The sequence below is a fragment of the Equus przewalskii genome, chromosome 14, assembly GCF_037783145.1.
Source record: "Equus przewalskii isolate Varuska chromosome 14, EquPr2, whole genome shotgun sequence".
In the NCBI taxonomy this organism is placed as follows: domain Eukaryota; kingdom Metazoa; phylum Chordata; class Mammalia; order Perissodactyla; family Equidae; genus Equus; species Equus przewalskii.
This window is the reverse complement of record NC_091844.1, coordinates 44041188-44055099: the sequence shown is the minus strand read 5'-3', so window position 1 is coordinate 44055099 and position 13912 is coordinate 44041188. Positions and strand designations below refer to the sequence as shown.

The following is a 13912-nucleotide window of genomic DNA, read 5'->3' as shown; positions in this document are numbered from 1 at the left end:
GTAGTATATTCCAACAACTATGTAATTGGTTTTGCCTACTGGTAAGACACCTAGCATAACAGGGCTGTAACTTAAAATACATTGTATCCAATTATCCTCTATGATTTAATGATATATCTCTCTTTTAAATATTCTGAAATGCAAAGGATTATTTCTGATGATTCTCATATTGGAAAATAATTTAAGTTATGACTAGAAAGTCCATTCCTATTTTGATACATCTTACTGCACGGTTTTTGGTAGAGAGAACAGAAACCTGCGTTTTTGCCGTTAGTTCTCCATTAGGACAGATTGAAAATATGGTTGCTATTGACTGCATGAGGGAAAAGGATTAGGAAATGTTAGGTATAAGTCAGTGAAAAAGTGACTAGAAACATCTACAATTCTAGTCAATTGGTCCAGTCAATATTATGTCTCCTAGAACAAAATTTACTGTCATGAAACTATATTATGGCTTCACCATACCCCTATTGAAATTTCACAACTTTACTTAAATTTTTATATGGAAATATCTTTTGTAGAATGTAGAACTCTGTACACCTGATCTCTGAATACTTTTCTCCCACTCCAAATACCTGCCAATCATTTTTTGTCTTTCAGGTTTAGATTTTTCTTCTCTATTGTCCTTATTCTAATCTGGAAGCACATTTTTTTCTTCTTCTTTCCATTCTGAAGAATATAGAATTTTCATCCAAGCTAAAAATTAATTAATTAAACAACTAAGCTAATTAATTGTGTGCCTAGTACACTGCCAGGCACTGTGAAGGTTAAGAGAAGAGGCAGCCCTGCTTAGTGGTCAAGCACTTGGATTTTGTAAACCACTGAGCCCAGTACCTGGTACATAATAGTCAATAGATGTTATTATTATTATTTATAATTCTTATTATTCATCATTAGTAAACCGTATTAAACATGAAGCCTGTCCTCAGGAAAGTCACAGTTCAGGTTAATTAATATTCATATATCAAACCACAAAGAACAGAATAAAATAACAAAATTGAATAATTAGATTGTGATATTGTCAATTAAGACCTATAACTTAGGAGGAATTCATAGAGGATGCAGGGATTTAGCTGAACCTTGAAAGGTGGGTAAAGTTTGGGTCTGCAAAGAGGAAAGAGAGACAAGATTCCCTTTGTAGACTACGTATGTTAAGATTAGTTTTTCCTGAATATCAAGAGATTTGCGATCATTCCATCTTTTATGGATAAGCTGCTTCTAGGGCTAGGTTCTGGCAAGACCCAGGAACACCATTGCATCAAGGCCTCAGAGTTTGATGAATTTGTTCTGTGGGGATTAATAGAGTAGATGAATGAATAACAGAAATGGTAATTAAGCAATACGATAGGACAGACTGTGGCATAGCAGTGATTAATGGAATGCCTCAGGTATGCACTGAAGCACAAGGCAGAACTGAGAGCTCTTGGTGTACCAGGGAAGTGTCATTAATCAGCATTACATCATGCTTGAGAGCAGTTTATTGAATTATAAAATAGGTACTTAAAGTAATATTAAAAGCACAATTTTAAAGATGTACAATTGATTCTAGTGAAGAACTATGCCAGAAATAAATTCCAACCTTCCAGAAGACTGTACCCCAAGAAAAAGAAAAAAAGCTGTGCTCCTCAAAGTTGAAAGTAGCCCATTGACACAGTGTGGCCCTGCCAACCGTACCTTCTTAGAACTATTCTTTTCATTGGAAACCATGGTAGAGACCAGCAAAAACAGAAACGAAATCTTGGCAGTGCTTCTTCTTGCCTCATGGTGCCTTGTAATGTCGCCCAAGCTGTCAGCCAAGGCTGACTGTTTCTTCCACACCAGATCACCAGGGAGTGTATAAAGGAAGGGATTCTGGCAATGCCCAAGCATCTGTTGAATTTGGGACAATCTGTTGCGTCTACACATCAAAGAGAAAAGATGGGGTTTGTGAGTGATGGTCGGGGAAAGGGATTAGGTCTTTCACCTTAAGCTGCTATAGTGGGTTTATCCCAAGAGGGATACACTTCAGCATTAAGCACTGAAAATGAGTGGCCAGACAAGAGGTAACATCAGAGTCAGATATGATTGCTAGTTGGATATCTGAGGATCTAGAGAAAAGCTCGAGGTTTGGAGAAGGATTTTCCACTAAGTTTGGAGAGATGAGGGAAGGGGAAGCAATGTAGTACAGAGCTGATGCATGGGACAGGCCCCAAAGAGCTGCCTAGAATACCTGGTAAGGCCTCCTCCACCACTTACCCACTTCCATGGTTAGGCCCCCTCCCCTTAACTTGGGTACCCCATCAATGGATTGATGCATCAAAATTAATTAAATAATTATGCATCTACTTCTCCTCGTTTTTCTCTATTCAGGAAAAAAGTCAGAGTTGTGACCTCACAACAAACAAAATATCTTTCCCCTCTTCCCCCGCAAACATCTATCCTGGTCATATTGATTCAGAGTGCCACCTCAATGGAATTGCACAATTTTTTTTTTAACTTTAACCTTGCTTTGGTCCTTGTAGTGGGTTGAATGGTGGCCTACCAAAAGATGTGTCCATCTACAGTCTGTGAATATAAGACCTTATTTGAAAAAAAGAGAGTCTTTGCAGATGCAGTTAAGTTAGGGATCTTGGGATGAGACCAACCTGGATTGGGACGAGACCATCCTGGATTAGAATGAGCCCTAAATGCAATGACAAGTGTTCTTAGAAGAGAGGAGAAGACACAGATAAGAAGGCAATGTAAAGAGGGAGGCAGAGACTAGAGTGATATGTCTGGAGACCAGGGATTGCTGGGAGCCACCAGAAGCTAGGAGAGAGACATGGAATGGATTCTCCCTCAGAACCTCCAGTAGAAACCAAAACTTGCTGACACCATGATTTTGGACTTCTGGCATTCAGAACTGTGAGACAATAAATTTCTGTTTTAAGCTTCCAAGTTTGTGGTAATTTGTTACGGCAACAGCAGAAAACTAATACAGCCTTGTAGAGCTTGCCTCAAGAAGGAATTTGAGTTGAAGGGGTCCAGAAATGTGCTAACTTCTTGACCCTTAGTATCTGGTGGTGATTCTCTACAATTCGCTCCTAAAGTCTGGGTTTCTGGGGCTAAGGGAGCAGAGAGCTTTGACATGGATGAATGAATGGATCATTTTGCCAGTTTTATTGCAGACTATGCCATGATACCATTTTTTTTTCCTGAAATGGGTGGAAGCCTTTTTTTCCCATAACTCATGCCAACCAGCTTGCTATGATAGCTGTCAAATCAGATGAGTTTATGTGCTTTGATAAGTCCTAAATACCATCTTAAAATACAAAGCTTCAATCATCTGATAAAAGAGCACAATTCTGGAAACCGCAGACAAGTGCTCTGAGCTCTGATTTCATTAATTTATTCATTAAAATATATAATAAGAACTTTCAAAGTCTCTGTCTTCCTGGGATTTACATTTTATTCAGTACAATAAACTTCAATTGAGTTAGTTTACTCTTCCTTCAGGTTCCTCTCAGTTGATATTTAAAGATCCAGACTTACAAAATTGAAAAGAAAGAAGATGATAATTTACTTTACAGAAGGGTCCTTTGCTTCAAAAAAGTATTAAATACATGGTTCATTCATTCATTCAGCAAATATTTATTGAGAATCTATGTGACAGACATCGTTCTATGCACTGGGGGTACAGGAGTGAACAAGGCAACCTTCCTACCTTCATCAAGTTTACTTTTTAATTGGAGAGATAGATACTGAGCAGATAATCAATTATATAAATTAATAAACATATAATGTCAGACAATAATAAGTAATACAAAGAAGCCCCTTTACCCCAGTGCCTGGACGTATTTTGACAGGATGTTTATATTGTTTATGGCTCTATTTTTTTTTTCAAGGAAGCTTGGTTCCTATATAGGCAACAACTTCCATTTGATCTCCTGGCTTTCACTCTTGAAGCCCTCAAATCTATCCTTCATCCAGCAGCCAAAATATTATTTCTAAAACATAAGCCACATCATGTCCCCATTGACTTTGGCCTTCAGTGGCTTCTCTTGTGCTTATAATAGAATCCAGACTCCTGCAAGTTCTTGCATAATCTGGCCCTCCCAACGTGTCCCTTGTTTCATGCCACTTGCCCCTTTGCTCACTTATTCAGCCACATTGTTTTTCTCTCAGTTTCTTGAGTAAATGTGCAGGTACCTGCAAGGCTTTTCATTCATCCCCTCCTGTTATTTCCTATCACAGCATCTATTACAAATTGGAAATATATATTTATTTGTTTAGTACTTGCTCTCTGCTAGTCTTCTCCTGACTTTACTGGTCTGCAACTCCATCAAGGACTGAGACTACGGTTGTGTACCTAGAACCTAGCCCAGCACTTTGAACATAGAAACTATAGGCAAATATTTTTTGAATGAATTTAAAAAAAACTCATTATTGAGTGATCTCCAAACTTATTAGAAATCAACCCATTGCCAAGGGTGTTATTTAAATTATTCTTATATTAAATTGTATTGCTTTGTACATTTATTATTCTCTAGTTCTTTTGTGCCTACTATTGTAGATCCAGAAAGGAGAAAGTTTACTGAGGTCAGGTGATTTGTTGCCTTCAGAAATACTTTGTGTCCCTTCCTGGCACCAATATTTTGGTTAACAAATAGAAGACAACCATCTAATAAATATGACTGGCTGTTGACTGTATGCGTCACCAATAAAATCAGAGATGCTGAGATCATTCTTCAACACATTCTAGTAAGCAGGTCTCCAATCTGTGAGCATTCAATCTACCTGCTGACCTTTACACATTAAAGATTACTGTCCCCTTCTTTAACCACATGGTTTCATCTTCTTTCCAACTATGGAAACTTTGGATGTTCTTAGTGCTGCTTGAGGAAGGAGATGCCCACAAAGCCAATTCCTCTGTCTTTCTAAAGTCACAGTTAGAAATTACCATTGCTCAGTGCCCAATATGTGCCAGTGCTGCTTCAGAGATGGCTGGCAAAGTCCCTGCCTCCTAGAAGGAGCCTAGGGTCTTGTGGCTTGGTGTGAAGCTCTATCCATGCTATCGTTCGGCTCCATTATACATTAAGTAGAATTTTATGGGCTGATCTGGAAATCTAATAGCCCTTCATGACATTGTTTTAAAGGAGGAATGCAACCAGAGTGCCAGATAGTAAACCTTCAAGGAAAATTTCAGAAGTCAATTCACCTTCAAAATAAGATTTCACTTTTTTATTCTCTCGGGAGAACCAGAAAACAATTTTTTTGGAGTTACTGTGTCAATGTCCAATACTTAGCCAAGAGCACTTGATTTTTATATTTTCTGAATCTTCTATAATGAATATGTCCTTTTTATTAAGAAAAAAATATTTTTAGAAGAAAGGAAAGACGTTACAGGGAATAGAATGGCATAAGTGGCATAAGTATACTAAATGACACAAGAACCCGTCGCGGTAGAAGTGAGAGTAGGGAATGTACACACTGCTGGGAGGCACCCATGCATGACTGGAGCTCTAGGCCTCAGCCTGAGGCGCAATGGACATGAATGAGCAGATTTGTAACCAGGACTTACACTGATGTGATCAATCATGCCTCAGCTTTGATCCTTCCTTTTGGAAGATGGGTCTAACTTTTGAAAGAATATTCTATTCTCTATTGGACAACACAGAGGTTGGCCAGAGAATGTATTTGGAGTCAGGCTTGGAACCTTTAGAATGTCACGTAAAAACCAACCTGGACTCACTTTTTCCTCCTCATTTCTATTCTGCCATTAAGGCTGCTGAAATGCAGATACTGCCATTTTACAGTAGGCTTCCCCTTTTATATTATTTATTCTAGATATTCTAAGAAGGATTAAAATCGAGTCACACAAAATCCTCTTCTAGGGAACCTACCAATTATACATTAAAAAATTAAAAACATCATTAATAGTTTGGATATGTATGGTACTTTTTAATCTACCAACTGTTTTCTCTTTTAGAAGTTAAAAAAAATTAAATGTGGTAAATACACACGACATAAAATTTACCATCTTACCCACTTTAGTTGTATAGTTCAGTAGTATTAAGTACATTCATATTGTTGTGCAACCATCACTACTATCCATCTCTATAACTCTTCTTAACCGGCAGTACTGAAACTCTGGACCCATTGACCAATAATCTATCAACTGTTTTCTCACACATTATTCCATATTTCAAGCCCTTCTCTATAGTCCTGAAAGTGGGAAGAAAGGTATTATTAGCTCAACAGAGCACGGTGGTTAATGGGGCAGGCTCTGGAATGAGGCTATTTGGTTTAAACTTTGCCCATCAAGTATTAATTGTCAATAATAGAACCTACCTTTTGAGGTAACTGTGAGGATTACATGAGGCCATTCATAAAGTGTTTAGAACATAGTAAACACACAAATGCTGGCTGTAATCATCCCTGTTTTGCAGAGAAGAAAAGTAAGACTCGGAGAACTTGAGCAATTTGCCAAAACCTACAGAAGTAATAAATGGCAAGTGGAAACCTGAGCTGTGGTTGACTCAGTGTTCTTTCTTCTATACCAGTCAAGAATTAATCAAATCCCAGCTCACTACCAACACAGACAGTATGTAATCCAGATTTTAGGCTAGCAAAAGGAAGTGATTTCACTTGAGCCTTAGTTTATGTTTTGACTTTAGAGTCAAGGCCTTGCAAACTTCCTTATCAGCCATGGTATCCCATTGAAAGTGCCACACAGCCTTGACTTAAGGCATGTTGAAAACCTAGGAGAGTGAGAATGGGGATGGGGTAGTTAGAGGAAAGGTGGATGAAGGTTAAATAGGAGTGAGGTAAATGTAGTCCAGTTCTAAACTGGCACTGGAGGCCCAAGAGCTTCTTTTGAGGGGACAGGCATAGGGGATGATTTTAAATTGCAGAATAGCAATGGTGAAGGAACCAGGCAAAGCAGGGTTATGCTAGGAAGCCTGAGTCAAAATAAGGTGGGGAATAGGATAGGTTCCAGACTCAAGGCACAGGTTTATGTGTGCGTGTGTGTACCTAGTCAGGTACCTGGGATGTAAGGCAGGATTCTCTCCCTACCTTCCTGCCTTCACTCTTTGTTCTAGTGCCCTGGGGATGAGGGAAAAACAGAGGAACCTCTCTTTCCCCAAGGCAGGCTAGGCAGAAGGGAGCAGAAATGTGATCTGGTCACCTTATAGTTTAGTGATGGGTGAGAGTGGGAAAGAAGGTGTGCTACTGATAGCACCATGGAAATGCCGGAGTCTTTGGCTCTAAGGCATAAGAGCTCTACCAATTATTTCCAGATTCTACTGGTTTAGGGATTTAAAGCTCTTGGTCATGATTCTAGGAGTGGAGCAATTCTAGGAGCATCCACTCTTTACATTGCTGGATGTTCCCTTCAGAGCTGTCACGGGGCTAGGACAGAACAGGAGATGATATGGGTAAGATGAGCTACATACTTCCTTATGCCATTTCCTGTTTTTCCTCCAGGAATTATCTTCACCAGTCATGCTGTTTTTTTCTGTGCTACTAACCTCCTCTTCTCCATAGCACATTCATTTTGCATATAAGCATTTTCAAGCCTCATAATTAAAAACCAAACAAAACCAACAAACTCCTCATCCTCAGCTCCCTGTGTCCTCTGATTACTGCTCTTTATTCTTGCCTCTCTTCATGGTCACACAACTTGAAAGGGTTGTCTCCATTTGCCAGTTACAATTCCTCATCTCTCAGTCTCTCCTCAATGCAGTATAACCCTGCTTCTCACCTTCTCTCTCCACTGAAACTGTTACTGCAAAAGCCACACAGTTCTCTACAATCCCAAATCCCATGCAAACTTTTTCTCCTTTTGATTATAATGATTGGGTCTGTGTTTTTCACTACTCTATTCTCATTACCCAGCAGCACATATCTGGCACATAGCAGGTGCTCAATAAATATATGTTGAATTGAATTGCCCCCACTGTGGCATCTGTTACTTTGTCATTCTATCCTTTCTCAGGTTTCTTTCTTGCTCTTCTTCTTTGGCTAGTTCCCTACAGGTCAGTAGGCCCCAGAGGCTTGTCCTTTGGCCCCTACTTTTTCCACTCTACAGACTGTCTGGATGAGCTAATCTAAACCCATGGCTTCAACTGTCTGCTCTGAAATAATGACTTCCAAATCTGTATCTGCAGCCCAGACCTTGTGTACTAACTCCCTACTAGACATGTGTTCCAAGCACTTAAATCATCCTATTAAAATTGCTTGTTTAATTGCTTAATTGTCTAACTAACCCATTGGATTGTAAATTCTGTTTTGCACTGCTGAATTTTTAGCACCTAGTGCAGAGCCTAGGGCACACGGCACATAGTAGCACAGAACACATAGTAGCAACTCAATAAATATTTGTTGGATGAATCAGTGAAAAGATCCTCTAAACTGAAGAAGCACCATTCCATTTTGCAGTTCATCTAAAAATAAACAAGATCAGTAGTTTAGCAAATAGATCTATGATGTGTGTGTAAACCTCCCACTCTCAGTTCATGTGGTTGATGAACCTCAACTATGTAAGTGAAACCTTATTTTCCAAATAGAAATATTCAGTGTGAATTGCAGTGTCATAACTTTTGGTGCTCATGGCAACAAGCAGCTGTAACAAACAAAATTAGTAAAGAAACAAAGGTAACAAAATCTCATTTATCCATCCAAATCTTTTCTGTTTAACTCTGTAGTCTTAACAGTTCGATAATTCAATGGCAAATTTGTTAAGATTCATTGCTTTCCAAGTCCATCACATGCTCAGGCCTATTTGCTTGTCTGTTTCTGTTGGGAAACTATTTGTCTGTGGAGTAGCCCAGAAAACAAATTTTTTTCAATGTTAATTACTCAAAGATTAAGAAAGGTAAAATAAGAGTTAGATAACAGAGGGTTTGTTTGGTTCCTGGATTACTTGATAGTGAGCATGAATACTTATCCTTGGGAATGCTTACCATGATGTTACTTTATGAATGATTTTCTTCCTTTTTCCTATGAATAAGATACTAATTTCCATCTTCCCATCCCCATGAATTAAATAGCTTTGTCCAAAGCCTCTTGTAACTGTAATTAAATTTTTGGATTATTTACTATGTATACTGTGATATGAGAGTTGCCAAAGCAGTAGGAGATGTGTCCTAGGTCCTCATTCCCTTTGGGAACATGTGACCCAAGCCCTCATGAAGCACATGGGATAGGATGTGAGGAAGTAACTGTGACCAAAGTCTCACAGGACAGGGTTCCTTCCTGCTAACCATCAACTAGTGTTTTTGGACTCAATATGACTGCTTTGATTAAACTTGAACTTGAATACCTCAACCCTAAGGGTAAGTTTTTTACAAACTGAAAAGCTGGGAACAGTGGATTTCTTCTAGAGTTGCAGTCCCTAGAACGATGGTTGTGTAAATATTTTTGTAATACTATAGCGTGTACATAAATCTATTTTAAGGGGAATAACTTCATTCTTTTCTCCCTCCCCTCTTTCGTTCCTTTTACAAAAAATTAATATTTTCCTTTTTTCATCAAAATAATATGAGCATACAATTTAAAGTCAAATAATGGTAAGAGGCTTAGGCAAAAACCAATATTCTCTTAATTCCTCCACCCTAAATTGCCTCTTGTCCTTCTGGCTTCCTTCACCTCCCTCAGGTAACCGTTTTCAAAATCTTCAACTGTTAATCCAATATTTACTTCTCATATCAAAATACTGTGCATATACTGCTGTTGTTTGAGTGAACATTTTTAGACATTATTTATTTTGGCCCTCTTACAGCTCCTTTCCCCATTCCATTCCTTCCAAAATAGTAAAATCACAATTTTTAGTTAAATCTATATTCAGTGATTTATTATAACTGTTATGTAGTTATCTATTTATATAATTTATGTATATATATATATGAAATATGTATAGTTTCTATAGTGTATATATAATCATATATTTACACTGTATATACTATATACATAGTTTCTACTATGTATATTGTGTATATAGTTTATACTATATATAGATTATACTATAAACTATATTATATATACTATATATAGTGTATATATATACTATTATAATCTTTAAACATAGTAAAACAGTGTGTGTATGTATATATAGTGTATATATATATAGTTTATAACACAATTGCGTTTCTTATACCATTCTTAAGTTTTCTTTGAGTTAATTGTTTTATTAACAATTTTCATTTGCTTAGTTTTCATATTTTTTGAATCTATGGCTTTCTTTTCTATAAAGTGGCTCTCCATACAGCTTTTCACATGATAAAAGCTGTAAGATAATCTGAAATTTACATTTTATTTCTTTCGTAGAGAAATCCATTGTCACCTTTTATCTTTCTTTTTTAATCAAGATTGGTTGCTTTTTAAATGTCACACATCCGTTTACCAGGTATTAATTTTGACACCATGTTAAAAATTCTCTCTCTGCTGTGCCTAATCTTCCCTTTTCTTGGTTCACTCCACCATTTTAGTGTAGCACATTTCTTAGTAGTTTCTAGAGAAAGAGTGCCTAGGAGTTTGCATGAGTCTTTGTATGTCTGGAAATGACTTTATTTTACCCTCACATAGTTTGATGTTGAAAATTATTTTTCCTCAAAATTTGTTTTGGTCTCTTTGTTAGAACTTTTCTTCAAATATCTGGCAATCTTTGGCTATTCCTTCATCTTTAAGAGTAAGGCATTAAAAGTTCACTGTTTCTGGTACTTGGTTTGATTGGGGCAGGAGGCAATGAGGCTGCTGAGGTGACTTGAAGAAGGGTCATGAAAGGCTCTTTTCAAGCAGCCAACTATTGCTCTTTTCAATTCTGTTCTTTTTCAATTTTGTTTATTTGCATCTTTGAGATTTTAAACTTTCCGTTTGAAAATTCATTTGTTTGTTTTGCCTCTAAATCTCTTGTGAAGTATATGAACTTGAACTAATGTTTAATTTTTAAATTTGACTATGTCTTACATTCACTCTCATTCCCTTGATCATTTATTCCTTAATTTTCTTTTAAAAAATAATTTATTTGACTATTTGGGAGTTACAGTTTCATTTTAATTTCTTCTTGCATTTTTGTCAAATTTTCTTTTATGTGTGCTCTTGCTATGCAGCTTCAGATACATACATTCAGTATTACTAGGTTTCATTGTTAATCTATGTTTTCACCATGTAGTAGCCATATTTATTTCTATTGATGATGTGTGCTAAGCAATCACCATTATGACTACCAGGATAATAACATATGTTTCTCTTATAGTCATACAGACATGATACGCCTTTAACCATTTGGTAACTTTTAGTTGAATGGTTTTTAACCTGGCCTATATGGTATCTGGAATTGTATTCCAAATTTTTCTATGTGTATATGCTGATATGCATTTCCTACTCTGACTCAAAGGGTCTCTAATCTAACTCCAAAATATGTAGGAATCACTGCTAATGTAACTTGGATGTAAGTGTCTCTCTTGCAGACAACAATAAAAATAAAACAACAACAACAACAACAATAAGAACAAAAGTGAAATTTTATCTTATAATATAAGTGGTCATCTTGGGAGTTAAGGCTTTTGTGCTCATTCTTTACTTTTTATTTATATGGTATCTGTGAACTAACTAATATTCTTTCTTTATTTCAAAGTTTATTTGTTTATTACTTTGACAATTAAAATTGGTTTATAAAAATAGACCAGTTTGAGGGAGAGGAAAAAGATCTGGATCACATAAATTTTACAGCTATATTTTTTAAAAATTTAAAAGTTTTATGTACATAAGTATATATACAAATATATATACACAAATACATATATACAAATATATACACATAACATTTTTCACATATAGTAAAACATGAGATCTTAAATGAACAATTAATGAGTTATGATGTATATATACACCTGTGTAACCAACACCCCAATTAAGAAATAGACTATTTCCATGACCCCAGAAAGAAATTTCAGTTTAAAAGCTTTTAAAAACAAAGTTGCAAGATAATTTTAACCAAACCTATTCAGCTTAATGTCTTCTTTTTTTTGAAAAGAATTTAACACAGACATATAGAACTGGTTTTTAGAAAAAATTAATGAATTCTTTAGTTAACTAAGTAAACTTAAATACTTTATAGAAAAGATAAGTCATTATGTGTTGTTTAGGTGTAATTTTCTGTTCATACTTTAGAGTTTCCATAAAATATTACCAAATTTACTAATTGACTTTATATTAATAGTACTCTATTAATATTGTATGTACTTATTCTCAAGTGTCTGTCATCTTTTTGTACTCCTTGATGGTTTTTTGCACTATCATTTTGGTATGGGACTTCGTTGACACTTTGTTTTAGGTCTGCAATGATTTGAGATTCTTCTTTTACTGACTTCAAAGAGAAAAGTTAATTTGGGTAGATATTGCACTTGTGGTAGAATTATGTTCTCTTGGAGAGGGTGTTCAAAAGAGCTGATTTTTTTTCTTACTATGTCTACTCTTGTGTAATTACCCTAACTGTCCTTCAGGGTGGGATTATTGTACTCATTCTATAGAGTACAATAGAGTAAATGGACCCAGTCGCATGTCTAGGACCAATGCAGCAGCTGGGACTTAACTCAGGTCTTTTCAACTCTCCGACCTTTGCTTTTCCCACTCTAATATTTCTGCCGAGCTTTATCTTGGTTTTTCCATATAGATCTTCTTATTTCCAAGTGAGATGTCCAAAATCATTCATTCCACCACACTTCAAAAAGTCTTCTTTAAAACCTTTTAGAACGTGAAGGCACATTTTATTATGATTTAAATCAAATATTTATTGAGTACCTATATTGGTAAGTGTGAGGGATACAGAAAGTCCTAAGCTAGTCTTCACGTTGAAGGATGCACACATAAAAATATCAACAGCTTTCCAAATTAGTACTGACTCCTTGGAAGTTTGTAAAATTTTATCCTTTAAGTGATAAATACTTGACAGGTACAGTTTTTTTGCTGGGGGAGCTGAGTGAAACTGATTGACTTTCTTTATCCAGACTGACTTTTTTTTCAGATAAAAATTTAAGAAAAATGTTTTTCAACTATTTCACTGATCCTGGCCTTTCTGGTTTTCTTCAGTATACTATTGTTCTTGGTTAGATTATGGTTCCATTTTTCAGGTACGGTTAGTCCTGTGCATTGTTTCTATCACCTATCTAAGCTAATTATCTTGTTAGTGTAGTGTTTCCTTGGCATCACTGATTCTTTGCTGTGTCTTTCCAAGTCTGCTGTTTTAAGATCCTTCACTTTTTAAAAACAGTTTCTCTAGTTTAATCAGTGGTACTCAACTGGGAGCAATTTTGCCTTCCAGGGAACATTTGGCAATGTCTGGAGACATTTTTGGTTTTCACAACTGGTGGAGGGTGGGGGCCACTACTGGCATCTAGTAGATGGAGGCCAGAGGTGCTGCTGTATCCTACCATGCACAGGACAGCCCCCACAACAAAGAATTATCCGATTCAAAATGTCAATACTGCTAAGATTGAGAAATCCTGGTTTAGATGATTTATGAAGTTTAGGGTAGTCACTTTCTTCAGGTGAATAATATTTCCAGCATTATGTATGTCATGAAGATTCCTATCAGAGATCATTTTGAAGCTCTCCTTTTTTTTTCCCTTCAGACACTCTCCAAAATTACACTTGACACTTTTTTTTTTATTGAAAACAAAATACAGTCGCCTGCTTTTATAGTGGAAGGTGTTTCCTTTGGCACTTAAAACAAGGCTCTCACTTGAGGCATTTCCAATAGTACATTATTTTTAAATCTTAAATATCACTTTTTTTTCCTGTTTACTCAAGGAACTTCATAAATCAGTGAATAAAGAAAGGTGATTGCATTTATAAAGCTAACATAATAGGCCTGCATTTTAGCTTGGATCTTTTTTCCCTAAATGTTATTGAATGAAAAATATATTCTTAGCAAAGTCTTTTTAAGACTTTA

General features: G+C 36.2%; 1 long non-coding RNA gene across 6 annotated transcripts in view; it reads left to right on the top strand.

Moving 5' to 3' along the window:
• The window catches only part of LOC103546256 (uncharacterized), a 389543-nt gene that overhangs the window by 127749 nt on the left and 247882 nt on the right, over positions 1-13912 (top strand). The window lies entirely within an intron of this gene.